The sequence below is a fragment of the Limanda limanda genome, chromosome 16, assembly GCF_963576545.1.
Source record: "Limanda limanda chromosome 16, fLimLim1.1, whole genome shotgun sequence".
Classification (NCBI taxonomy): Eukaryota; Metazoa; Chordata; class Actinopteri; order Pleuronectiformes; family Pleuronectidae; genus Limanda; species Limanda limanda.
Genome location: NC_083651.1, coordinates 20,237,356 through 20,265,311, shown reverse-complemented (window position 1 = coordinate 20,265,311; position 27,956 = coordinate 20,237,356).

Sequence of the window (27,956 nt, the reverse complement as noted above, 5' to 3'; positions counted from 1 at the left end):
TTCAATAGGGAGTATTTACTTGCGATCAATTTAGTAAGGTGAAACAGTCATGTAAAACAGAAGAGCGGTGGCATGACAGTTTGGTTAGACCGTCTTCAGAGACCTCTTGCTGCAGGCAGAAATCATGTCTCTGTCATTCTATATCATCAATTTTAATTATCCTCACAAGTGCTCATTCGGCTCCAGGCAGCAGTGGGAGAGGCAGAATCTGGGAAAAAAATTCCTTTAATTTATTTGGGAGGTGAAGTGTGAGGTGAGACCTCTGTCTGTCACAACCCCCCCACCCCCCCATCCACGCTCCACCACCACGCCACCTCACCCAAATAACACGTTCACACTCTGTCTGTTTGCACTTCCACACACACAGACACACTAAAGGCATCACGTGTATGCATACAAAGATGCAGTTATGAATAAGTACATCTGTTCATTCCTGGATACATGTACAAACTTTTTCTTGCCCTATGTCCTCTTTCCTTGTGTCCTCTTTCCTTCGTGAGCCGAGCTTCTCGTGCTGCTGCAGCGCCCCGCGAAGAGTCAACCAATAGGTCAATACAGCAAAGGTCACGTAGCTCCTTACCAATCTCCTGCTGCAGCTAAACACTGCACACGTTTAGTGATCATTACCAGACCCCCAGTTCCTTCTGTCCCCAATAACTTAGCGGGGGGGCCCACTGGCCATTGCCCCCCTGCTGCGTTTAGACCACCTTCTATTTACCGACATTCAGACTATATACACTCACTGTTTGTGGGTTTTTTGTAATTGGTTGCATGGAGCTGGATTAATGGGCTCGTTATGATGTTGTGACTCTGAGTTTTAACATATCTGTGGTTCGTCAATATTTGAATTAAAAACATAATGTTAGTAGAAAACTTAATCCGGTCATGGTTACGTTTCCAACCAAACACATTGACACACTGTTGCAGTTTACATGTAAAAGTATATTCTAGGAGACAATGTTGCTGTCCAGACAATACTGGCAATGAGTGGAGGATTGAATGCCAAGAATTTCAAAATTTTCCATTTCTACAACGTCCAAGAATTTCACCTAGGGTTGAGTAGGGTGAGGAAAAGATTGTGGTTAGGGTTTAAAAAATGTTAACACAAAATGTCATTACATTAAGGGCATGACCTCCTGGTTTGGCACTGAACGCTGGCATTGAATGTAAAGCTTGTGGAATTGTCCAGTAGATTCCTGGGATGCTGGACAGAGCAGATAAGCAAAAAGCGAGTGTTACAACAAGCCTACAGAGACAATTACAACATCCTGAATGCAATCTGGGAAACATGCACAACAAGTTTGGCTGAAGTTTAAAGAGGCTATACGAGTCCATCTGTAATGTATAGCTTTGTTTTATGACATAATATCCCGTCATTAAAGAATGGGCGGGGTGTTTCCTGCCAGTTGATGCCATTATTTACCAAACATTGTCTGTTGTTCAATCAGTGATTGGAAATCACCGGCACATATGTACACAATATGGTTAAATCCAATGGAGGCAAATTGCATGCATTTTTAGAATCATTAAGTTATTAGCATCACTAGAGGGGGCAGAAAAACACACAAAAAATCTCCCTGCTTATTGCGATCAATTTCTTCCTTTCAGAGAAACTTCCGACTCCTCCCTGTATTTCGGCCCTCGATGGATTTCACACAGGGCTTCACGGTTCTCGTCCGAAACGCGACGTTCTAGGCCACCGAGTGCAGATCTGCTGAAACGTGTAAAACACACAGCGAGAGCTACTTAGGCACTGCTCTGCATACAGCCATAGTCATAAAGAGCTGGCACGAATGACCCATAAAAAGACATGATTAATAGAAACATAGGATGGCCTGTGATTGGCAAGTGCTGAAAAGTGAAGCCGTCAGAATAAGGAGCTGATAATGAGTTCTGGCTGCGGTGGAAAAAAAAGATCCTCTTGCTCCTTGGGGCGAAAAAGAAAAGGAACGTCCCCCTCCATAAAAAAGAGGGAAGGATAAAAGAAATAAGTTGGAGGAAATCACTGACCGGCTTTTATGTTTCACTGTCAGCTGAGTGTCAGGGATTTGCTGTCATAAAGATAGAGAAAGCTCAAGAGCTGGTGCTTACCAAGAATTAATCAGTTTAGGTTTTGGTCCTGAACATAAAATGTCAGGCGTTGCCTCTCAACTCCTGTAGGTGATTTCTTTAAGCCGAACAACACAATAATCCCACTCTCACTTCTCCTGAAGGTCAAAGTTGGTCAGTGAGTCAAGAAATACCACATCAGAGCCTCCTTCCTCCTCAATTGCTGCAAGTATAAATTACGGAATTAGTGTATTGATTGCCAACTATGGCTCCGAGCGATCACTTTTACAGCCATGACAAGATTATTTTATCCTACTTTTCCTGTATTACTATATGTTGAGCTTGAGTTATTCCGCCGGCATGGGAAGTGACAGCTTGAATTTATTCAATAAAACGGAGCAGTTAGGAGAGCCAGTGAGGCAAAAAACAGAAAACATGGCGTGAGGGAGGGAGACGGCGCTCCTGCCCGCGAGCCTGCCATCCTAAATCAAGAAAGATATCTGCCCAAATGGAGCGCTGATCAATACATTCATACAAACACAAGCACATCATTTGTTAAGTCGTGGGCCATAACCTCGCACTGTTTCGCATGGGAAACCGCAGGATTGAGAAAAAAAAGACGCCATAAATTACAGATAATAGAGTAATTTGTAGTATATGAATGGGTAGAGTGGGTGTGTTTTGTTTTTTTCATTCATTGAACGCTGCAGAGTGTATTAAAATAGGTCAAATACGAGCGTGTCCTGGAAAGAAAAGGCCACAAAGTTCTAAAACTGTTTTAATGATAATTTCTCAGCTTATTAAAACTTAATTTACAACTGATTAAAGGTAAATGGCAACTTGTCGGTGTTTAGACCAAAATTATAAAAATTTGCAGATGAGGTTTTGCTGAATGAGTCCTATATTTTCTTTTCCAACAACAGGCCGACGAGGACACACATGATAGATAGACAGATGCTTTATCGATCCCAAGGGGAATTTAGGCAATGCAGAGGCTGAGCACAAGCATAGAGGTGACATGATGCCTATTTGTGCTTCCTGCATTACTGCAAATTACCACTGGTGCCTAAAAAATGCATTATGAAAGTTGGTTAGAAAGATATTAAATGTTTATAGGCCTACATGATAGTGTTCGGTGTGAGTGTGTCCTGAAATAAAGGGCCACACAGTTCCAAAACTCCTTTAAAACAATAATATCCCAGTTAATTCTAACTTCATTTACAACAGATTGAAGACAAAAGAATAATGAAATAATGACATCATTGGGTGAGGTTTTGCTGAGTCAATGTATTGATCGTATCTTCTGTTCTGACAGCAGGCACACAAGCACACACCTGCACAAGCATGCAAGTGGCATGAAACTTATTTCTGCTGCCTGCGTGTGGCTGCACATTAGCACTAGTGATTCTAACAATAGATGAAAGTTAGTTAGAAAAATATTAAATGTGTCTGTTAGGCTTTAACTACACATTATTATGGAAAACACAAACTGTAAACAAGCTATATATGGATTAAAAAACTTAATTGTGTCCAGGGAAGAAAAGGTAGCACATTAGTGAAATCTAACTGGCATGAAACCAACAGTCCAGTCAGACACATAATCAGACGTAAGCATTGTGTGAAATAATCCTTTATTTTACATGAAAAGGCTGTGAACTAAGGAAAAGGACAAATTTTGTTTGGCCACGAAAGTGGATTTTTATAAAGAAAAGTTTTGTGCAATAATAGCATCAAAATGAAAACATATCTTTACATATAAAAGAATGTTTTCTTTTCTACCTGCCATATATCAACAATTAAACCAACCACGGTTTGTTCTCAGTGAAGGTTCTTTGTGCTGCAGCAGCCGGTCGACAAAAAAAAAAAAGCAATATTACATCCGGCTGTGATTGATGTACCTTCCCATTTATAATCTAATTTGTATTGGCTTTCACTTATTCCCAAAGCGCCTCACAATTATAAAGGTATGGTGCTAGTAAAGCTAGTACACCAATGCTACATATACTGTGTGAAGAAAGACAAACTACAGACATTAAAAACAAAGGCATTTTCACACCTACATTATACATTCTGTTAAGTGTGTTACCACAGGTTTGTAGCACTTGGTGCAACTCTTCTATTTGTGATTTGAAATATGTATCATTTTGAACATGTATAACTTTTAAAGTTTAAGGATCAGATCAGAGGGAAGGATTCTTTCCCCGGTTCAATTGATAAGAAGCTGAAATGTATAAATAACTGGAACCAATCGGTGAAAACAACATTAAAGAGCGTGGCCGTGCCTCAGTCCGCACATGACAGACAGGAATCCTCGGCCTGTATTGCATCACAATGACAGGACCCAACACAAGTAATCTGACACATCTTGATAACAGCACAGTCCTGATCTTTCTGTCACACTGGGGATTAAAACAGAAACACAGGGCTAACAAGGGTCAGATATGAAATTTCAAGGAAGTGACAGATGACAGGACAAACAATTAAGTGTCAGTACGTTGACCTTGGGGCAGCGGTTTTACACCATGACCCTCAATGCATTAGTCATTCCACCGGCAGCATGAAGAGAGACAGAGGAGGAGGAGGAGGCTCACCGCTCTTGTCCATCCGGCGCCACGAGCCCCAGTGTTGTTCATTGTTTAGTATTTATGATTAAAAGATGTACAGCACTATGGAAATTGGGGCGCGAGCCATTTGTCTTTGTCTGCTCAGCCTCCTACAGTATTCTGTGGGAGTTGTAGAGGAGCAACTCAAGGTAGTAGCAGTCCTCAAGAGCAAATAAATGAACACCATGAAGTGAAGGAAATAAAGATGTGATGCCCTCCTTACTGATTTTGGCTCTATGGCTCACAGTTGTATAGGATATTTAGTATTTTAAAAACACAGTTCCAGGAGGAGCTGCTATCAGCCTTTGGGTTTTTCCACTGAGGAAGCTGTAGTGCAGCTCAGAAATCACGGATGTAATTACTCATGGAGGAGGCACAACATGAGAGAGAAAAAGCCATGTTCTGCTGAGTATTGCTTTTAGGGGAGGCGGCCAAACAAGCGATGGTGGCGCCGTAATCAGTCAAACCCGACTCCGGCTTCTTCAGGTGGTGCAGCAGTTTTACCTTAAGAAGAGTAGCATGGTCTTTTTTTAATACAGCAGGAGAACATGTATATCCCTCATGCCTCTCTATGACCCAAAAGTTACAAGGCAAACTATTAATTTGAATTAATAGACAAATACAAATGTTACGGCTTCAGATAAAGTGTATATGTAAATGCCACATATGTTTAAGTGACCATTAAATGCAAATAAATAAAAGAGCTATTGTAGAATTAACAGTTGTGGCCAATGCATCAATGTTGATACTTTATATACTTTAGTAAAAGTACAAATGTGAGGTTGATACTTTTTTTCCTTGTTCCACCTGTTGAACAAATTTTAAAAACCATAAAATGTCACATTCTTAAAAAAGCAGTATGTCTTCTACTAATAATGTAACTATTTACCAGAAATAACTTAAAAAATTATAGAAATAATATTTGTTATAATAACTAGTACTTCTACTACTGCCCTGCACCTTAAAAAACAATGAACTAATTAATCGTTAATTTCAAAATGGTTTTTTTTTTTTTTTTAAATCATCATAGACATTGGCCAGCCTGGTTTCATTTCTCTGTGACAGCTGGTGACGCTTCCCTGTGATTCACAGTAATCCACTTTTTATTATGAAGAAAATACTGGTATTTCTTTATACAGTGGGGAATGAAGGAGTTTTGTAGATGGCAGGGACATATGGTCTAAACACGCTTAGATATTAAAAGGACAAAATCTCAGGAACAAAATTATGCAGTTCAGGACGATATAAAAGATTTCACAGTTTTGAAGTCATTAACTTAAGGACATTCTTGGATATATTAGAAAATGTGCGAATGTTAAGCTCTTATTCTTCAGCTCTAAAACTCATCAGGTAATAAACATTTTGTTTTTTATAAAAGAAACTGTAAGAAATTGTTCAAACTATTTATATTTCTATGTATATCATATGATTTATTATATTTATTTACAGGTACAGTGTTGCATTTTACTTTTGGCTTACTGCTCAAAGAATTCAAGCCAATTCCAACATTTGGAAGAATAAATCTGATCATCTCATTAAAAAAAAAATTGGGCAAACACTGTATGATGATATAACAAGTAAACTGAGGCAAATTGCCACACTGTGTAATATCCAGTGTAAGCTGGTGGAGCAGAAAACAGTATATACTGCCAATGATCCAGAATACTGCAGACATATATTAACTCCTCATGTAATAAGGTAACACACCGATGATTAAGTGTAAGCACTTTGCCTCACACTGTACACTCTAGCTGCTTTGATAATGCATACTATTATGTAAATGAGTGTGACATGACCCAAATCTGCTCCGCGTAAATTAATGTATTTTACCTTTAAGATAAGATGTTGCATTTCCACAATGCTGTTTGTGTAATACGTTAACACGGAGGTAGAGCCGAGACTTTGTACATAAACAAAAGTGGCATAAATTACATTAAGATGAAGCTGCTGAGCAATTCTCCCACTAAATGATTTCCATAAAAAGCATTAATATTATTCTATTAGCAATAATAGTTTTGTAAAGGTGCAAAACAAATGTCATTAGTCATTTGTGAGCTCCATGCTACTAATTCAATAGCTTCAGCAAGTTGTTCCGTCATTCAGTCTCTTAATCCAAGAAACACACAATGTACCCGAGGGGGCTTATTGTATATTTTCTAAAGCCTTTTTATTCTTACTAATCTGTAGTAAATATATTATATGTAATTTTTCAGATTATCTGTTTATGTGATAACATTTAGTAAAACAAAAAAGTCCTCTGTGTTTACTTCCTGTTCTTCTAAACTGTCATTGAGACAGAATTACACAACTTTATTTGTTGTATATTGCGATGTACTGGCTAGTTTGGGTGCAGAGATATTAGATGTTCGCTATAATCTGTGGGGACAAATCCTCCTAACAGGAGATAAAGGAAGACAATATGGAGAAATCCTGACAAATGTAAAGCTGAATCAAAACCATACAACGGAAGGATACCCGGCTTTGCAAATGAAAACAAGCGAAAACAAACAAACAAACAGGCAGAAGTTTAAGGAGCAGATAAGTGGGGTTATGACCGCTACAATATGAAGCGGCGGGGTTGCCTGGATGGAAAAGGGGGCTGGGGACACCTTTTTTTAAACTCCTTCTCCTGCAAACAGCATTATCTTGATTAAAGTTTAATTAAGGATCACATTTGGCTGTGCCTTTCACAGCGATCTACATGAGCAGATTTCCGAGGGCTTTACTTTATCGCTGGGAAAATCCTCCTTTATTACTTTCAACCTGTTGTAAAAGCTGTTGGCACGGAGGGACGGCTGCCTCATTCACTGGCCTTGTTTGCTTCTGGAAGAATCCCGAGTCTCAGGAGATCTCCCCACAGTGGTTCAATTTAATATCTGTCCTATCACTACAAGGCTCAGGCTCATTATTAATGATACTATTCATTAATTTCTTGTTGGGCTGATGTTATTTATTAAAATATTAAAGGAACCTCCTGAGACACTCTCACGTAATGAGGGATGTGTCCTCCTTCCACAAACCCCCTCCTCCCTCCTCCCTCCTTCCACACCCCACCCCCCCCACACCCCACCCCTCCTATACTGGATGGATGGTGGGTGGAATTACCCCACTCGGACGCTGCTAGCCTGCACACCCTCATTAGTCGTTCTCCAGGGCTGAGTGACACCATAAATCCATTCTGCATGTCGACCAGCGGCAGCCATATACAAACGCACAGCGCTCGCCTCGCCCCGTTAATGAGCCATTCCCATGCACAGGGAATTGACTAGTGTCCGTCCGCCATAACTGGACAGTATTTTTTAGAAGAGCTAAATTGCAGCCGCCGCCGCCGTATAGATCGAGGGCGTCGGAGAACCGTTTCACTCCTCATTAATAAACTATCATGTTATAAACTTGGAATTGAACTGATTGGTCAGGGCGGTGGGAGAATACAGAGTGGTGCTCAATGTTAAAGTGACATTGCTATAATGCTTGTCGACAGGATTAAAAAGACAAAGCTATTTCTCATTTACACCAAGTGCATGAACATGTACCGTACGGAAATGCAAATTGAAATGGATAGAAAGTGATGGAGGTGATTCCACAAAAAATATATATTTTATTGTATAGATCTCAATAGTCTTTGGGAGAAATGACTCTGAAGCATTAAAGCACCTTGTTAACAAATTAAAACCGCTTTTTGATTTTGACAGATGCAAGAGAACTACACAAAAACACTATAAACCCTCTGAGGGAAAAGTGTGGAAGCGAGACACGCACCAGAGGCCCGGACTCCACAGCTTCCATCGGTCTGGCAGCCTGGATGTGTATAAGTTGCCTGTTCCAGACCTGGAGGATCCTGCACGTTACACACAGAAGCCCCAAGAATTCATTAATCATGATAATTAATCTGATCCAATTATATTGCAAAGAATATAACAAATTGCAGGGAAAAATAATGATCTATCACTGCCATGTCACAGGGATGTGGGACTAAAGCAGTAATTAGACAGAGGGATTTTAAATAGTACACACTGCGGCTCTACTCTCTGAATCTGATGATGTAATTAGAGGCGAAGTTGAACACAGTGTTTTGGCGGGTTCAACTAATGAAGGTGGAGCTCGAGGTTTGTAGAAGCAAGATGTACAAGTTATTAATGTTTTTGTGACGGGAAGTGGAACAAACAACAACACTGGACCAAGGACTGAACAGTGTCCATTTTATTATATATGATGCCTTTTACACACAGTCTTAGAACTGAACCTTATGTCTGTTTTCAAGAGCTCCTGAATGGTGAAGCATGTGCGGTGCGTGATAGAAATGCAACGACAGGCTTCAGTCGACTTTTTGATCTTGGTGTTGCGACGAGTACAAACACATGTGGCGCTTATCACGGCCGCTCAAGAGCATCTCCACAAAAACAAGGCGCCGATGCTCTCAAACATGTAAAGATGCAATAATTTTTCACAGGCACTCGCCGAGCAGCTAAATCCTCTGGCATAAACCGAATCCCATATACACAGTAAACCCACTGTTTGTCACCAGATAAACCGCCGGCGCGCATACGGCACTGTATGTACTCTGCTCAACATTATCACTTAATCACGAGTAAGCTACCCCTAATAGGGAACAATAAAAGTGGATATGAAAATAGACAGCCTAGAAGACCATAAAGTAAAGAGACTGAATGTTCTCCACAAATAAAAAAAGAAAAAAAAGAAAAAGCCCTATAGAAATCCTCCTGTGCTGGTTGTTGTGGATTCGTTGGCTTCTCGCGAGCGCAGAATTAATCACCTGCCTTCCTCTGCTGGTCTCTGTGCTAGGACCTGAGGACGGAGGTAATAAGACGGGCCCTTCAGGGACGCACTGCCGAGTATAAATATCAGCTGCTGTGCATATGTAAATCACTCGCAGATTTATTTATTTCTTAATTCCTTCTCAAAGGCTCAAGTGTGCTAATATCAAATCGCGAGCTTTTAGGGGACTGTTTAATGGCTGCTGGTGGGTGGTAGGCAGCGGTGGACTCGCCAGTTCATGAGTAATTAAGGGGTGTTTTGCCGAGCATAAATAATGCTGTTTGTATTGGCCCGGTGCAGGAGCGGAGGGAGGAGGAGGGTGTGCAGTGGGGCGGAGGTGAGGCGGTGGTGGTGTGTTGGGCAGACAGGAACAGCAGGGGTTAACCCCCCCCACACCACCACCACCATCACACACACCTCTGCTTGGTCTCTGCTCCTCTGAACAGGCCGGAGAAAGACTCATATGTTGGTTCTATGGCGCTCAGCAATTCTTTTTTTAAATGATTGTTCATGAAGATCACTGTGGTGTCGGGAGAATTACAGCGTTACCCAATTGTTTTAAGATTAAAATTGAAATCATAACTAAGTATCAGTGCTTATTGACAATATGTAATATGTCTACTATTACCAGCACACATATGAATGTCATGATACATTTTTTCTTAGAGACAATTTTTTTTTTTTTTGGTCAATTTGTTCTTTGTCATTCAAAGAAACACTAAAATACAGACAAATACAATACAATATACAAACGAGAGGCGGTAGACTAGTGGCAGAAACTTGGACTATGGGCAGAAAAGGTCTCTGGTTCGTCTCTGGTTCGACTCCACGGAGAAACAACAAAAAGACGAACCTGGATTGATCTGTCCAAAAATCCAAGAGGATTCTCCCAACCCTGTCTAGTGCCCCTGAGCAAGGCACCTTACTCCCCCAACATCTGCTCCCCGGGCGCCGTACATGGCTGCTCACTGCTCTGTGTGTCTTGCACCAGATGGGTTAAAAGCAGAGGTTACATTTCCCCTTGCATGAGTGTGCCTGTGCATGTGTGTGGGAGACATAAAATGTATCTTAATCTTAATACACTAAATATACAAATTATGACAAACAAATTATTTTAAAAACATTTTTAAAAAAGGATCCCAACCATCCTATCTCCCCAGATCCGGCTAGGCCTACAGCACCTCACTGCAAAAGACGTTCATTGAGACTGAGTACCACGTTTCACTAAAAAAAAAGAAGTAATACCCACTAACATCTGGCTTTTGTCTGCAAAGGGAATGGATACAGTCAGCATCACTCCTGGGTGAAGTGACTCTGCAGTAGACAGGGTTTTATCAGCAGTATAGAAAAATGCTTATTTCTTTGTCTTCTTCTTTATTCTGGCAGTCGAAATGGTGACACAACATAATGATGCCAATGGTACGTCCGGGTGTTGACGTGTAAAAAGACGTTCACTTTTGTGTACTTTTTGTTTTTTACATCTTGGGAACAACGTGCAGCGACAATTTTGTATTTGTGTCGTGCGAGATGCAACACTGGCAAGACAGCGAGGTTTCAGGCGTTTTCACTCCGGAGCATTCGTAATGTCGAACATGACTTGCTGAGAAAAAAATGAGAGAATGACAAACTCCTTTGAAAATTTGTAATATTAATAATAATGGAGTCAATTGTGTTTTTTGAGTGTCATTATCTGCGTTTAAAAAATTGTGTATGACGGTGAATCTGTGTTACACAATATCCAAGAGAGATAAGAGAGGGAGTCAGGAGGCTTCCAGCACATTGGCAAACAGATGTTGATATATTTACACTGGTTACTCACATTATTATATGGATTTAAAGATTTTTCTTCCGGGCTTTATCTAAGATGAATATTTTTATTGATGTTTAATAACCATTCATACACCCTGTTTTGAAAGCTGCTCATCTGAAAAATAAAAATTACACAAGTTTTCAATCCTTGCATGTAATTTATTCCTTGGGGATTAACTGCATACATCTGTTACACTGTGTTAACTTAACAGTCCTTTCATGAGGCTTTGTAGCAAATTCAACAGAGGAAGAAAAAAAATCTTCTGAACAGTGTGTACTCCAAGTCATGTCAGAGCCGGGGATTTTCACTGGGGAAGGAAATAGAGTTATTTCCTCACACATTAGTAGAGGAGTTGACAGGCCATAGAATGTACTGCACTTGAGCGCACTAATGGTCAGTGAGTACCCCCGCCCACCAAGCCCCCCCCCCCCCCCCGCCCCCTAACACCACCACAGCAGACACCAAAGGAGTAGGTGCAATTATCTATATTATATATATATATATATATATATACTGTATATTTTCTTCTCTGTTGTCTCGTCTTCTCTTCTCGCGAACGTGTTCCCCTACACTTATAGATGCTTGGGTATGTGCAGCTCTAGCAGTCACAGAAGATACCACTTGATTTTCTCACAGAAAATGTATTAAACCTTGTAAAATAGATAAAAAATTAGAGCAAGTGTTTATCAGAGAATCTGGGGTTTGTGTTCCACAACTCAAAACATCCATCATGCCTATGAAATGTGTTTTTGCCTAAACACAAGCATCACAACAAGTGCTGCAGCTTTGCCACGAGAGGAAAAACAAAGCTCAAGAGGAAACAAGTGACTCTAAACGGTGCTCTACTTTATGAAACCGCGATCCAGTGCTGCCTGGAACAAAGAGGCAACACACATCCCACCCTCCACCTCCTTTCAGTTTTAGGTGCCACAAAGGACTGTGCTCTTGAAGAGAAACAGACTCACAATATAGGCTTACAAGTTCCTCTGGGTACAATTATACCATATCTCTCTAGTAACAAGTGGCTTAGGTAAGGAGGACAAGGGGACAACCTCTTGAGTATAACAATTTAGCTGTCATGACTGTGTGGCAGGACCCGGTCCTGTTTGATAAGTCAGCTGATCCCCAGAGTGGGGAGATAATCGCGTCCAGCCCATAGAACCAATAAATCAATCTGGTTTAACAGCCACGATTTACAGACCTCCGTTCAGCTCTATCAACAAAAAACATCAGTGTGTGCTGTGAGAAGAAACCTTTGCTATTTCTCACCCTCAAGAAAATGTTATGTATTTGTAATGTAGTTTCAAAAATCCACATCAAGCAGAGATATGTGTTTGTGTTTATGTTGTGAAACTGTGGATTTATCTGGATTTCATTTCTGAACAACATTTATATAGAAAAATTATGAAACCACACTAACTCATGGGATAACATTCATGCTATGGTATATATGATTCATATAATAAATAATAGTTGATTAGGGTTAGGGTTACCCTGGGATCTGTATTCATGTTGTATATATGAATAGTGGCAGGTTAATGCAAGATTTTTCTTCTTCCTGCTCCTTTTTTGTTAATATGTATGAAATTCTTTTGTTTTCAATAAAACTGAAATAATTGAATGTAGAACAGTAGAACAATAGTAGTATCTAATGCTATCTTATTATTTCTCTAACCATTCTCTGTCTTCCAGCTAATTAAAAATGATGAATTTGTCATAACTGATGATGCCACAGAGCGGCCACTGCTGCTTGATACAAACGATCAAAGACAGCCCAGAGAATACAAGTTTCCACTATCACCTCCACGGTCATGCACACAAAAGACTTGTTTATTCATTAGACTTTTAATAAGCGGAGGTATCAGAGCAGCAACACGCTGGGATTGTTTGTGACTCACCGGGAGGTACTGTAAATCTAACAGGGACTGGCAGCACCTGTGCCCCCCCGCTTCAGCTGCCAGCGCTGTGCTGCCGGGCCCAGGAGAGGCACATTAGCCGGGGCTGTGACTGGAGCACCGCTAGCCCGGTCATGCTGGGGAAATGTCAGCCGCGAAACCAGCCAGGTCCACTGAGCCCTGAGCCTGACTCTGGCGCCCAGCATGACTCTGACATGATCATGGACGGCGGTTATGACACATGTAAGCAATGACTCCACACGGCTATCTGATCAGCATTATGACACTGTCAGAAGGCTCTGACTACAGGAGCGTGATGGGAGCGGTGATAGGGCTCCCTCGCTCATGTGGGTCAGAGATGGAGGCGGCCGGTCCACCTCCCTGAAAGCACCAACACTCCACACCGTTCGCTGCCAACGTATCAAAAGACTCACAGACAAAGGATTTCGTATTCATTCATTTATTTCCATTAATCTTTATATTTATTTCTCACTTGATGTATTTATTTTTAATGAACACACAAGTCGAATTTAAAATTCACCGGGAGCTAAATAAGCATTATTTGTCATAAGCTTGCGTGTGCATCAGCCATCAATCACCGGCATCAGAACTGCCACAGTCTGCTGTCAGGGCCTATTACCGCTGAATTCATTTCCCTCAATTAATTCAAAATCTAACCCCTTGACAGCCACCAATGTATGTTGTTTTTTATATCCACCCACCCACCTATTTGTCAAAATGGACTCAGCGACAGTACAGTAATGCATTCATTATAAAAATGAGAAACAATAGTCCACACATACCATTAATTAACTCAGCATTTTAGAAAAGACACATATTCAGAGGCAGCATGCGAATACAACGGTCCTGGCGCCGATAAACATTTTAACTACACACAGAATCAGCTCACTGTTGAATATTCTCTCAGAAATAACAGGGATAACGTGCTTTGTCGCGTATGAAGAGTGTAACTATAGATTTCACAGGAGGGTTTAATGTCTGATGCTGCAGGTCGTCTGATGACAATCAGCTCATAATACCACATGGGATTCCATCAGTTAAGAACAGAAAAGGAAATGTCATCAGAGTGTATTACTGTCTGATGGTTTGTCTTATCTAAATCACTGCCACCTCCTCGTATATACAGAGATATGAGCATAACCAGCTAAATAGGAAGAGTACATAATAAATAAAAGCTCTCCTTATCGCGGAGGCTACTGTATCCGATTAAACAACAGTTTTGTGTCGAGCAGAACAAGGAGACTTTCACGCAGGGTTAAAATTAATTAAGTGTGAACATGATTTAACTTCGGGATATCATTGAAAGGCATAATTGCCCATAGGGATTTAAATGAACTCGGTGGGCTGCAGAGTCGCCCCACTGTGCCGCCCATGTTGGGAAATGTCCAGTGTTAAAGATTAATTTGCATATTTGAGGGGAAAGTCTCAATCATCGGGAACATTAAAAGAAAAGAAAAAAAACTCACTATCAGATGCTGCTTGACTAAAGTGTTGTCACCGTGCAGAATCCATGATTAAATGTTTTAATGTGCACGATTCCAGTCACTTTCGGAGGGAAGCCTTTCAGCTTGCATATTAATTACACGGGGCTTTGTCATGTTAGGGTCACAGCAGCCATGCTATATAAGCTGGGTCATTTGAAAGGGGAATGCAGTTGTGTGAGCCTGCTGTGCACAATACAGCCTCAGCCACAAGGCAAAGCGCTGAAGGGTTCGGTTGCTGGTGTGATTACCTGTTCAGCAATAAATACCAATTTCGCATCAGAACATGCAGAACTCATGCGTCTTAAGCAGTTCACAATAGGATTAAAATACGCCTATTAGACTGTGTTTATTACAGATTAGAAAGTTAGAACAGCCAGTCATTCTCAATACTTCTACAAACCTTTAACACAAGCAGGTTTTGCACCAGTATAGCTGCTTTCAGATATGCACTGTAGTGCGAATAATCTCCTGAAATTATCCTGAGGGACTGTTTGTGAGAACCCAAAATAAGCCTATGTGAGAATACAGCAGGTTTTACCACAAGTAACCCACATTATCAAAAATATTAAACGTGAAATATCCAATACACGTAGGACGCCAACAAAGACATAAACACATGATCTCCACAACGGAATTTATATGTGACATCTGCATTCTGCGCCAATGACTTGTCTAAACGGTCCGGAGATTAATGTCTTGTTGTGAACACATCTGACCCTGAGAATCTCCTGCTCACTCTTCATATGTGAAAAGTAAAGTCAGGAGAAAGTCGGTTCCAAATTTTGTGGATATTTTCCTGAGTTAATGTCTGAAAACAGCTTATCGGAATGAAAACCCTTGAACATTATGCTCATACAACTTATGAGCATAAAAACACATTGTTCTTTTTCCACTTTTGTGACTCTACAACCTGTTCTTAAAAGAACACATCACAGTGCTGAACGTGTTTCCTGTGCGCTGCCTTTGCCACAAGTGCTGCTTGACGAGAGCTCATGTGACATTTGGGAGGAGGGACGGGCATGAGTCGTGGCTGGTTAAGACGTACAGCAGTGACTCAGCACGCCGATGTGTGGGACATTTCTAACATCTCTCCAGGCAACCCCCCCATACACACACACACACACACACACACACACACACACACACACACACACACACACACACACACACACACACACACACACACACACACTCACACACACACACTCACACACACCAAACAACTCCAAACAGCTCTTAACAACTCCCAGACAACAAGAAGAAAGATTCTCTTCGTATTTCCTCCCAGGGGCACAAATTAAAACATATGTACATGTTACAGAGGGAATAAATACATAAGGGATCCTGACAAACTTCTGTTAGAACACTAATACTAGTCCAAATGATTTAGCGATGAAGTCACAGTAAAGTGTATTACCGTCTTTATGTATTTATGGATAAAACTGCTAAAATGATGAAAACACACAGAAGAAAAGTTGTCCCAAGGGTTGACAGGGTTTTTTAAGTGATATGCAGGGGTCCATATTGTGTTGCTAATATAAAGTATTGCTTGTCCATTGAAATTTAATAACATAAAGAATAATAACTAGCAACTCAAAATATACACCACAAATGATATTGTCTTTGTGTGATATTTGCATCAGAAAGCCACACCTGCAGTGCTGTGTCCTTGGAATAATTACACTTGTACTGCTGTGGAGGTCATAATTCATTCTCCCTGTCCTGAACTTTGCTGTTCAAGAAGAAATAAATATCACAACAGCCTAATGCTAATGTCCATAAAGCATCCATTGTGCTGTGGGAAGCATGAATTAGGCCCCACTCAGTATGTAGACGTGATATCCCAATCCTGCCATGTGTCCTTTTGAGGCACACCTAACAAGTTTGCCCGTTTCTGATTAGCTCAGCAGAAACTGTGATAGTTTACCTTGATAAATTAGAGGAGGCAAGATTTAATGAACGGAACATGGGGGTCACCTTTGTTTCTTGGGGTGATACAATAAGAAAAAAACACAAAGAGATTTTTCTTACTGCCACATGCCTCTCCTTAATAATCAGATTTCTCATCCTCCTCGTAATAGAGGGTGCACAGAATCTCATTACCTTCTCTAGCTGAGGGGAGAGAGGCAACACTTCTTCTTTGACTTCCTCGGTAAACCGCGAAGGGGAGGGGAGGGAGAGGGCGAGGGGAGGGGGGGGCGGCGGCGGTAGAGAAAGCATGGGACACACAGAGTTCTGCTTATTTGCACATACATCGACGTCCCCTTACAGATATGTAAATGACTCAGGCGAAACCCAAATGCTAAAGTCTACACCATTAGTTTTCCACTTCATAATCTCCACATGGGGCCGTTAGGGGGATAATGTACCATACCATACATGGTTTACTTTTAATTAATCGGGAAAATGTGTTTTGAAATTAATATTAAATCTAGATTAATGTGGAAAACATCACAGCTCTTTTGTAAATGTACAGCTGTGATCCTCTGTCAGCAGAAGGGAAAATAGCACAAGCGGTCCACTTGAGGAAAAAAAAACAAATCTGAATTCAAGAGGCGTGAAATTGTTAAATGGAACAATAGAAGATCACAAGTTTATTTTTCGTCCAAAATAAAGGGTAAGCATGGTTATCTTGTCACCAGAGAAAAAGTCATGCAGCCGAGAATAAAAAGGTTAAAATGATGGTTAAGTTGCATTAAATTTGGCTTTTTTCCCACTGATAATTATTTGGGAGCAAGATTCTACTTTTACACACATTATTTCTCTGAGCTAAATGCTAACTTTGGCAGGCTAACATGCTAACAGTTTGGACATTTATAACGTTTGCCATTTACTATCTTAGTTTACTGTGTATTGTTTACAAGAAAGCACAAAACACACAAATTACAATTGATGCTCACCAGGGTCATAATGATCTATCCTCAGGGGAACATGAATGTTACATTTTTTGGATTTGGACAAACATGCTTAAGACTTCTGGTTGAACCATATGACAATGTTACCTTGAGCTCTCAAAATGCGTGATGAGGGTTTTCAAAATGTATATTTCATTTAAGATTTATTCATTTTAGTCACGTATAAATGACAAATTAATCAAATTCTAAATAATAAAAAATAACAGTCTTTGGTTGGTTGGTTTCCATATATATATACCTTTTAATTCAAAATGCAAGCATTCATTAACACTAAAACTAGAGTCTACAGGCTCTAGTTAAACAAACTAAGAGCATGGTCCAAAGCTCATGATACAAGAGTGTTTAGGAATTGAGTCTAAATCCACTTTTTCTAGTTAAATCAAAGAAAAATTGGTTGATTCACAAGGCGTATTGTTCACAAGCGTTGCACTAAGTCTTTAATCATCGGTGTGTTTTTGGCATAAAATGCAATAAACCAATCAGAGCACCATCTCCCATTCCATTCAAAAGCCTGTGACACTTGTGAATCGCTATTACAGTAGCAGATTTCCCCTTTGTTACTGACTTCAGGCCAGGTTTTTGTTGGCAAAAGCACAATCAATGATTGAACAACAAACCTGATTTGGGGAATATGACATCTTAGCAGCGACATTTGCATCACACTTGGTGCCGCTTAGCTCCAGGAGTAAGATGGAGCCCAAAATATACATTTTGCTGCTTAGAAGCATCTACATATACAATATAACAATCCCTAGTCTTTCCCTAAACTCTGACCTCACTGTAAGATGAAAATAGACATGCCCCTACAGTACTTCTGTACCAGAACCCCTCTGCAGTGATGTTGGTTTGCTCCACCAGCCTTCTAGTGAGGTTTTCAGCAACATCTGTTTGATCTGCTTTGATCATCCTCCCTCTGACAGACCACAAAGTAAAAGTAAAAAGGACAGCTCCTCCACCACCCAAAGTGACACAGGACTGAATAACCCCCTGCATCCTCTGCTCTGTCCAAATGCCAGCCTTTATTGCCAGATTGAGCCTCGGTTAAACCAATCTGCACCTCTTGTATCTCCTGTCCCTAAATCCATCTTTCCAACATCAAATACCTCCTTGATCAAAACACTTCTCTATGTATCCCTCAACTCCAGAGCATCTACGCTAGGCAAGCTTCACATCTGAGGGGGTGTTTGTTTATTTGCGTGTCACCGATGGCGCCTCGTGTTCACCGCAGCTCTTTATTTGCGAACACATGGGGTGTTCCCACTTCTGTGAGCAGGAGGTGACAAAGCGTTTAGCAGTTCCTCGACTGACACATTTGGCTTCAGTTTGCGTTAAGCACAACAATTAATGCATGTTAATTCTTAATTATGCTAATTCCATTTGAAATGGGCTGTGAGGTTCTAACAGGGTGGCTGGGTGAGAGAGAGGATCCTTTGGCGACGTGCATGAGCTTGTTGTTTTCTCTGGTAACGCTCGCAGCACATTCACATGTCCTCTGGTGTTAGGGACCCTTAATGAGGATGGAAGTTCAAACATGACATGCTCTCGCCTCATAAAAATAATTGGGCTGTTTTTTTATCCGTCAAATAAAAAAATTTGAAAACACTTGTGTTGTTCATTTGCATGTATTCCTGCCAAATTTCGCAGAAGCAGTTAAAAACATCCCGTTTAAGGCAAAACAGAGGTGCAGCCAAGAGACTGGGAGTGGTCCAGTACAGTACTGAGGTGGTCCAGTACATTTTGATGGTATTTTAAACACAAACAATAAATTGTCACGTGTACAATTAGAGTTTGTGACAATACAACTTAATAACTTTTATATTCTCATGCCCATATGATGAAAATATCCAGATAAATAAGTAAAAATCTATTTTACCATGACAAGTTTGAGTGAGAAGATAACACCTTCACTGAAATGTGCTTTACGATTTAGTTTTTTTAATCAATGTTTTTCCATCTATCTTTAATAATCTTTACCATGTGAAAACTGAAGTTTGTTAGACAAAGAACGAATTTAATAAAAAAAATGTGCCAGAGCTATCTATGGGTATTGTGCTGTTGACATTACCTTAGACAATGAGATGCAATAAAATCAATACAAACTGTATAGGCAACTTATGCATTTGAAATCTTTGCTCAAAGCCATGTTAAAATCAAAATGCCTTCGCTGCAGCCTGCAAAACGTGCATGTCTGATTTTTACATTGCCATAAAATGTCTGTAATTCTCTTTACTCTCTTGTGTTTTGGGCATTCAAGGAAAAATGAACAAGACATGGTTCGCACTGTTAAAGACTGAGGCAGTTGGAATATTTCACCTGACACGAGCTGTGCGAGGCGCATGGCACAACCAGCCACAACTGGGCCATTAAATATATGTAAATGAAGAGAAACTCAAGAGAGCCAGGCATAATAGCACGCACAAGGGAGAAATGGATCCTGGGTAGTGATTAATTTATTTGATGATGCCTCTAGTGAGGAATTTTAGGTCACAAATGAAGTGACAGGATGACAAATTACCATTTTAAGGAATTTACTGGGAATCATTAATGAACAATTGTCAGGTAGTTTACAGCAGGGCAGAGAAGATGGAATAAATGTAGATCTCCTTCCTTATCCCAGATAAATGATTTTATTCTTTTGCACATCCTTTTTAAGAAGGGGTCTGAGGATATGAAATGCAGCGAGCAATTGTAACTGAACAGCAAATCTATTTAGTCTGGAGAGCCACAATGAAACAGCTGTTTGGTGAAAGGCAAGGTAGATAAATAAGGGGCAGTCATCATCAGCTTGTTAATGTGGAGGCTGTGGTTTCACAGTTATTTATCTGCAGTGATGCTCAGAACCATGGTTTTATCTATGTAATGTTACTTTTTAATACAAGCAGGATGTATCAAACTGCAGCTATTACATCACAGGATATGTTTCTATTGTTAAACATAAGTCCTATCACACTGCATATAAGCACCTATATTAATGCTTTATAATTTGAATGTCTAATTAGGAGGACAGCGCTGAGTGATGTAAAGCCGGGCGCGTGTTCGTTATACACTGGAAATATATAGATTGCTTCTGACATCTTTAAAACAATTTGGCTTTGACGCTGACAACATAAATCAATTCATTAATTAAAATTAGGCTCATATGTATCATAGTTTATTTAAGTGTTAAAGGAGACAGATGCTCTTTTTCAGGAGTCGCTGTCAAGCTTGTCTGTCCCGTTCACTTTGCTGCCTTTAAATGGCTTTTTAAAGCCAGTGGTAAAAGAGAGCCGAGATGACAGGAGGAATCTTCGCTGCGTGTATTAATCCGACAGATTCCTTGATTCCCCTCCTGGGCCCCTTCCAGAGGACCCAGTGCTTCAGCAAGTCAATGGTGCATTACAGTAGGTGTGACAAATATCTTTTGGTTCAGAAGTGCGAGTGGTGTGGTGGTGCACAGACGACGTGTCACTGGGACGTCTAAAAAACACTCATAATTGCACTTTCCAAAAGGGAAGCAGCGTCCAAATTGGGTCCACGCTGCAATGATGTGTCCCTAAGAGAAGGCTACTGTGTCTGGTATTGTTACAGAGGCATCATGTCTGAAGAACAGATTTCGCTTTGACAGACGAAAGTCAAATGGAGTTTTGGTTTTGTAATAGTAATGATTCAAATAGCTGCTGAAAATGTTAAATCTTGACAATAAGTGCAGTTTAGCCACTACATGACAGCTACACACCAACACGTATTATGTGTGGGCTATTATCAGCTCATTTCTAAAAAATAAATACAAAACTGAAACTAATATTTATATTCATTCACACACAACCCACGACCGAGTGCTTGGGAGCTGCCAATGACTCAGCTGGCTTTGAAATAACATGAACGAAAAATGTCCAGTTTAGCTGATTCACCATTAAGTAGCTTCCACTTTAAAAACTGTGCAATGGGTCCTCTCAAATGTTGATGTTGTAAAGGCATTGTTACCCTACAGAACCTTGTTAAAAAAAAACAGGTTTTAGTGTGTGTCAGTTTTTTCAGGATTGGGATGTCAGTCGTGCATGATGAGACTAAAGTCAACTTTCAAATGTCGGTCAAGGGAATGCTCCCACCTTGAGGCCTGAAGCTTTTTCCAAAAATGTCCAAAAGTTTGAACCTCATGATGATTATGCAGACCTACACTGGAACTCAGCAAAGCCAACACCTCAAACAAGGCTCCTAAACATGTCTATTTTTTAATCTTGGGAGGAATCAACGGAAATCTTACAACCCTAACCCTTCCCCCTGACCTGAATCTGCAGTGTTTGCATAATCCTACAAACAAACCCAGACAAAAAACATAACCTAATTGGTGGTTGTAATAATGAAGGTCCATCGATGTTAAAATGTATTATATTCGAAACATGAGGAAAAGTAAAAGTAGTAGTAGTAGTAATACACTCTTTTAATGGAACAACAGGAATTGCACCTTTGTTCAAATTGATCACTGCAGACCACAGAGGGTTTAAACTGTCTGAATGAGGAAACCATCATCTACAGGACAACATCAACAGCTACAATCCTGCACATTTCCTTGAACCCCTTCCCTTGATTTATGTCCGGCACAGAGAAGCCGTGCGCCTGCATCCCTTTGTCCCAAAATACATTAAATCAAATATCACAGAGGAGCGACTCAGTGTTCCTACGATACATCTGGGTTATTTTGCTCTCTACTTTCCTCCACATTAATTACATGACTGATTACTTTGTTCGTAACAGCATCACTCCTACTGAACATAACTCTGGCTGTACAACAACAGCCTATCACAAGCCACTGGTGCAGACAGCCTATTTTTGCTCACTATGCAAGTATTGCATTAGTGGGGGAAACATGGAGATTTGATGGTGAAATTGAAGCCTGTGTAGAGGAAGCTCAGTAGGAGGAGGACTAATTTCCCTTGTTCTCTTTCAACAGCCCAAATATAGAATGTGATTAATCTATTGTTGAATAAGGCGGCGAATCATTTGTCAAGAAGTTGTGGAAACGGTTTAAGTTTCTCTTCAATGTTTAAGTTGTATAATTACCTCAGATAAGGGAGTTTTCATCTGCGTTATGTTATTAGTCAGCAGTATTACACAAATACTACCGGATGCCTTATAACGAAACTTGTTGGAAAAAGGCGGAAGCGGTCAGGGAAGAACCTAGAAAAATGTTGGTGTGGACACAGGAATGTTTCTTTTCTTTCATTAACATTGAAAGATAAGGCATTTTTTATCAATTTCCTGGGAATAAGTCATGGTTCTCACAGATTTAAGGGACCGTTGTCGATTGAGGGTGTGAAATCTTGATTGGCCTTTCTACTTCAGTCTTGAGTGTAAACCTCAAAGAGTTTTCTTGACTGGGGGTTATTCAGCTGACTGGCATTAAAACAATCCATGGAAACGTTTATAATGCAGCTAATCTTTTTATTTGCACTACAAACACATACTTCATATTGAGAAATATGACAGAACCCAGATCTGCAAAACCTTCCTTTATTTGAACCACTAAGACATGGGCACTCTACCTCTGCATAACCTCTGACCAAACCTCTTTGGTGTCACAACTGAATGCATGAGTAAACAGGGTAATGTTCACACTCTGCATTGGATACACATTGCATGTACCATGAAAGTGACTATGAGCTTCTTTCCAGATTGTGCCCAATTTCATGGTGCTATACACACAGCATCAGTTGATCACACTGATTTGGTGGATTTGGTGTTTTTTCTACTTCAAGGGACTGTCGACAACATGGCTTACCACGCAGAGCAGGGGTGATGATAAAACAACGAAGCATTTTAAGTTTATCAGCGAGTTCCGTGAGCAGGTGGTGGACTGTCTGCACTACTGTGTATATACATTTTTTAAAGTGATATTTTTCTCTGTTTTTAAAAAAATCTCAGCCCACACAACCTTAGTTTTTACAAAATATCAAAATAACAAGAATACAAAACTTAGATCAAGAAGCGCTATTGTAACTGATATATGGCCGCTGTTCCTTGCCCATTATACAAAGTGACATACAGTGTGACACATTGTTTCCCAAACGTTACGTTTTACATGAAATACACAGAAACTGGAGTTTTTTAAAATCTGCATATTGGAAGGTGTTTTCTTTGGAAGGTGTTTTCTAAATATCTATTTGTTTTAGTGAACTAAAAATACTTTAGTTTAGGGAGGATATGGCTAAGGAGGTAAAGCAGGTTAGGGTTAGGGTTAGATCCCAGTGTCTGAAACCCCAAATAAACCTTGATCGCTGTCCCAGATTTGTTTGAGTGATGTATGATAAAGAAATTAATGCACATAGATGGACTGTGTGTGTGTGTGTGTGCGTGTGTGTGTGTGTGTGTGTGTGTGTGTGTGTGTGTGTGTGTGTGTGTGTGTGTGTGTTTTCTTGTGTGTGTGTGTGTGTGTGTGTGTGTGTGTGTGTGTGTGTGTATGGCGCAATTGTACTGTAAAGCACTTTGTCATCAAAACTAGAAATGTGCTATATAAATATTTACATGTTGATGAGATGCTCAATCAAAATAGTCACATTAGTGTGGACAGGGAATTCATGAACCATGTTTCTAAAATAAACAGTAAAGCATCAATTATTACATGTATCTTAAATGGGAGTGTAAGAGTCCAGATTTATTGAGAAACTGAGAAACTTGTGAGTGTGATCATCTCCCTCAGCGATGCAGAAAAAAGTAGATATTCCTTCCCTTTCCTCTTCTGCTGCTCTTGGCCTTTGTGGCGAGAATAATAAGCTGAATGCAAGTGATGTGTGTGGTTGTGGTTTGATTAACCTCTGTTCCAAGCTGTTGCACTGCACAATATCATTGCCTATTGACCTGCAGGTGCTCGGAGGTAGGGCCGGTGCAAAGGTCTGGAGATGTGGGACTCGCCGTGGTAACAGGCCCTGGCCTAATTGTCTGTTCTTTGTAAGTTGAAGTTATTGGCAGCTGCCACTGTCTCCACCACTCTGTCCTAGCAGCGGCAAAACGAACCAGGGCCTGCTAATTGCAATGGCCTTTTCATCATCTCAAATCAAACGCTTCCATACAAGCAAGGCAGCATCCCCTCAGACCATTAGTGAAGTACTGTAAGCATAGCGCCGAGCTCCGAGCTGGACAGACGTATCACCGCCGCCGATGTTACAAACTCTCCCGCGCCAGCTAGGGGAGTATTTAGCACCCAGCCCCATTGACCTCCTCTGTCTCTCCTCACCTGAATGCCATAACCCGATTTTACCAGTCATTTAGGAGGGTGGTAGGCAAGAGAGCAGGATAGCGGCTCGGATGGCGGGTGTAAGTGGGGATTTGACGGTGGGGTGGTTGGAAAGTTCAGCGGTGCTGGATCGTGAGGGAGGGCAACTGGTCCTCCTGACAAGAGATCAATACCGTCCTCAGAGTGGCTGGAGTCAAGCTGCTGGGTCTGACAGGGGGCCGTGTGGCGTAATTGGATCAGGGGGCGCAGCAAGTCGCCGTCCCACCCCCCCCTTCAGTACTGTCACAGCTGTCACATGTCATCCCCCTGCACTGCTGTCACCCCAGGAGGCTAGTGGTTCTCTCCCTCTCCCCCTTTTCCCCTCGCACCCATGCAAATGTCCACTTAGCAGATGAATGCCGCCGATATTAGGCACATTCTTCATGCTTTTATGCAAAAGTAAAATCTATGTCATTTCAGAATTTCATGGAAATAAAGTCACCATTTATTCAGAGACGAAAGAGTGAAGCCGCCTGTAAAAAAAGTGAAAATGGTTTGGTTCAGCTTATTAAAAATGGAAAGAAAATAAAGGCTTGGGAAAAACAAACAATGAGGGGGTCGAGGATTAGAGAAAATATAAAGAGAGGTGACAGGAAAGAAACTTTACAGACAGCATACAATAATGAAAAATCTCTCACCTCAATATTACCTCATATAACTCACCAGTAACACTTAATCCGAGACCATTGATTGACTGACGTGTGTGAGCTTGCAGAATATCTGTCAATTGAAGGTGTTGGTTGTTTTCCAATAAATATTGTAGCACCATTGTCACATACAGTGTGTCTGAAGTCGATAGATCCTCAAGCAGAAGTGGACCCAAAGAAAAAAAAAAGATGTGCAGCATCTTAATTAACTCTGTTTTACAATGAACTACATGATCAGTTTAATCTGTCATTTTTCAGCACAGCACAGGGGAGATGGCGATTGATTTCAATGGGGAGAGAGCGTGCGCGCTGTAAAAAGACAATAATGGAGGTGATTGTCTGCTGTTAATCTAGCCAGTGTGGATTGCAGCTGAAAGCCCTATAAAAGCACTGCTCCATTCAATTCCTGGAGGAGCCGGGGCATGTTTTGTCAGCCATGACTGAAACGCTTCCTAAATCTAACTGTATGAAAGCTGCAGTAATTGTTACCGCGTTTCATGAAAAGCCAGCCCGAACACATTCGGAGCATAATCACACATCATGTGACAGACGCGGATATTTCCCGACCGCCGACATCACAGAGCCGGGCGGATTAAAGACTGGTTAAACATTAAACAGGAATCCATATGTAAATTTACAGCACCAATTAGGGGGGACGCTGTCTGTGATGTTATCCTCCAAGAGACTCTCTGCCCTCGATTTTCACACACTTAATCAAATTAAAAGCTTAGGAGCGCCGTGATTATCGGATTATCACTGATACATGTACAATTCCTTTTAGTTTGGGCAAATAATGGGAGGATTCTGGTACAATCTATCCAGTGACTTCGCTCAGTGTTGTTTTTGTTGAACATGTCGTCAGAGGAAAACAAGAGGAATCAATTCACTTGCGTCACATGAAAATCAAGGCTTTGACATCATGAGGCCTGAAGACTCATGGACCTCAACACAAGTCCATTTCATCCATGTAAACCCATGCACGCTGAATTGGTTGCTACACTTAAAAAAAGAGCGAGCGTGATCACACCAACGCGCACGGCTGCAGCTGAATCACTGTTTCGCTGATCTATGACAGCAGAGCCTCCTTCTGGGACCGCACTGTTCACCTTGGCCGTCTCAACGGTTCAGCGGCCCCAAGGATGTGGTTAACAAATGGGGGTGTAGAGAGAGAGAGGGAGAGAGAGAGAGAGAGAGAGAGAGAGAGAGAGAGAGAGAGAGAGAGAGAGAGAGAGAGAGAGAGAGAGAGAGAGAGAGAGAGAGAGAGAGAGAGAGAGAGAGAGAGAGAGAGAGAGAGAGAGAGTGAGAGAACTTGCAGGGAGGTCGGGCGGCTTGTGCTAAGTGATCTGTATTCCCCGTGAATCTGCTGTTCCTTAACCCTGTGAAATTAAGAACACTTCCTGAAACTCGGCCCCACGACCTCCAACGTAATGCCACATTCAGAAAGCACCATGCATCAGTGTCCTTGTGTAATGCGGGAAGGAGAAGACCAGCCCGAGCAGAACCAGACGGTTTCTTCCTCAAACATTTGCTGTAAAAAAATTCTTATGACCAGAACCTACAATATGCCAAAGAAGATGTTTAATTTATGGGGCTCTTTTTTCCATCTGTCCTTTTTCGGAGGTTTTTTTATTTTCCCGCAGTAGGAATTCCTCGAGGCTACACCTGAGTTTTGTCAAAGTGTTTTGTAGACATAATTTCGCCAGATACCACCTGCTGTAAGACAGTTAACTGCGTAAAGAGAAAGGCTCTCTGAGTATCAGGGAAAGTAAAGATTGGCAGGTGAAAGTGATGCTTACAGGCTGACCTACACACAAGACCTCTCCATCCGTGACTCATAATCACTACTCTGGGGGAGGCACATGGTCTGCTAAAAGGCAGCTAAAGCCATTATGGGGGTGCTTAAAACTCCACTTAAAGATCACTTTATAGCCTATTACTTTAACTATGGTGAGGTATTTACATGACACCTCCAGCAGCTTTTTTTGGTTTGTAACACATTTGCTTGGGGGTATGTGACTGTCTGCTGTGACAGAAACATCCAGGCAGTCGCTACATGAGGTGTAGTGTCTTCCGCTTTGCTTCCATTGTATAATAAAGACGATATAAAGCCAAATATTTATAGATGTGTAGGTGAGGCTACAATTAAATATGTTGTTATGAGTAAAAAAACATGTGCTGTTTTTAGAAATGAAATGGTACAGATCTACATTTGTATGGTGGCATGAAAAGCCGCTGCTGTTACAGCCGCGTATTACATGACCAGGACCTGGTCCTCCCCCCCCCCCAGCAGGCTGAGCGTGGATCAGTGGAGACAGCCTCTACCCTGAGGTCAGCCGCAAAGCCGCACGACCACACCGCTCCGACATGACGTGGAGCTGGGGCGATGGCGTGTAAATAAAGGGAGAGAATTGCTAAATCCCGTCATGGCTGCGGCGAGCCGAGCAGCTCGAGCCAAGATGGTTGCCCCCAAACCTGCCTGGGAGGTGGAGCGCGGCTCTAGAGTGGAG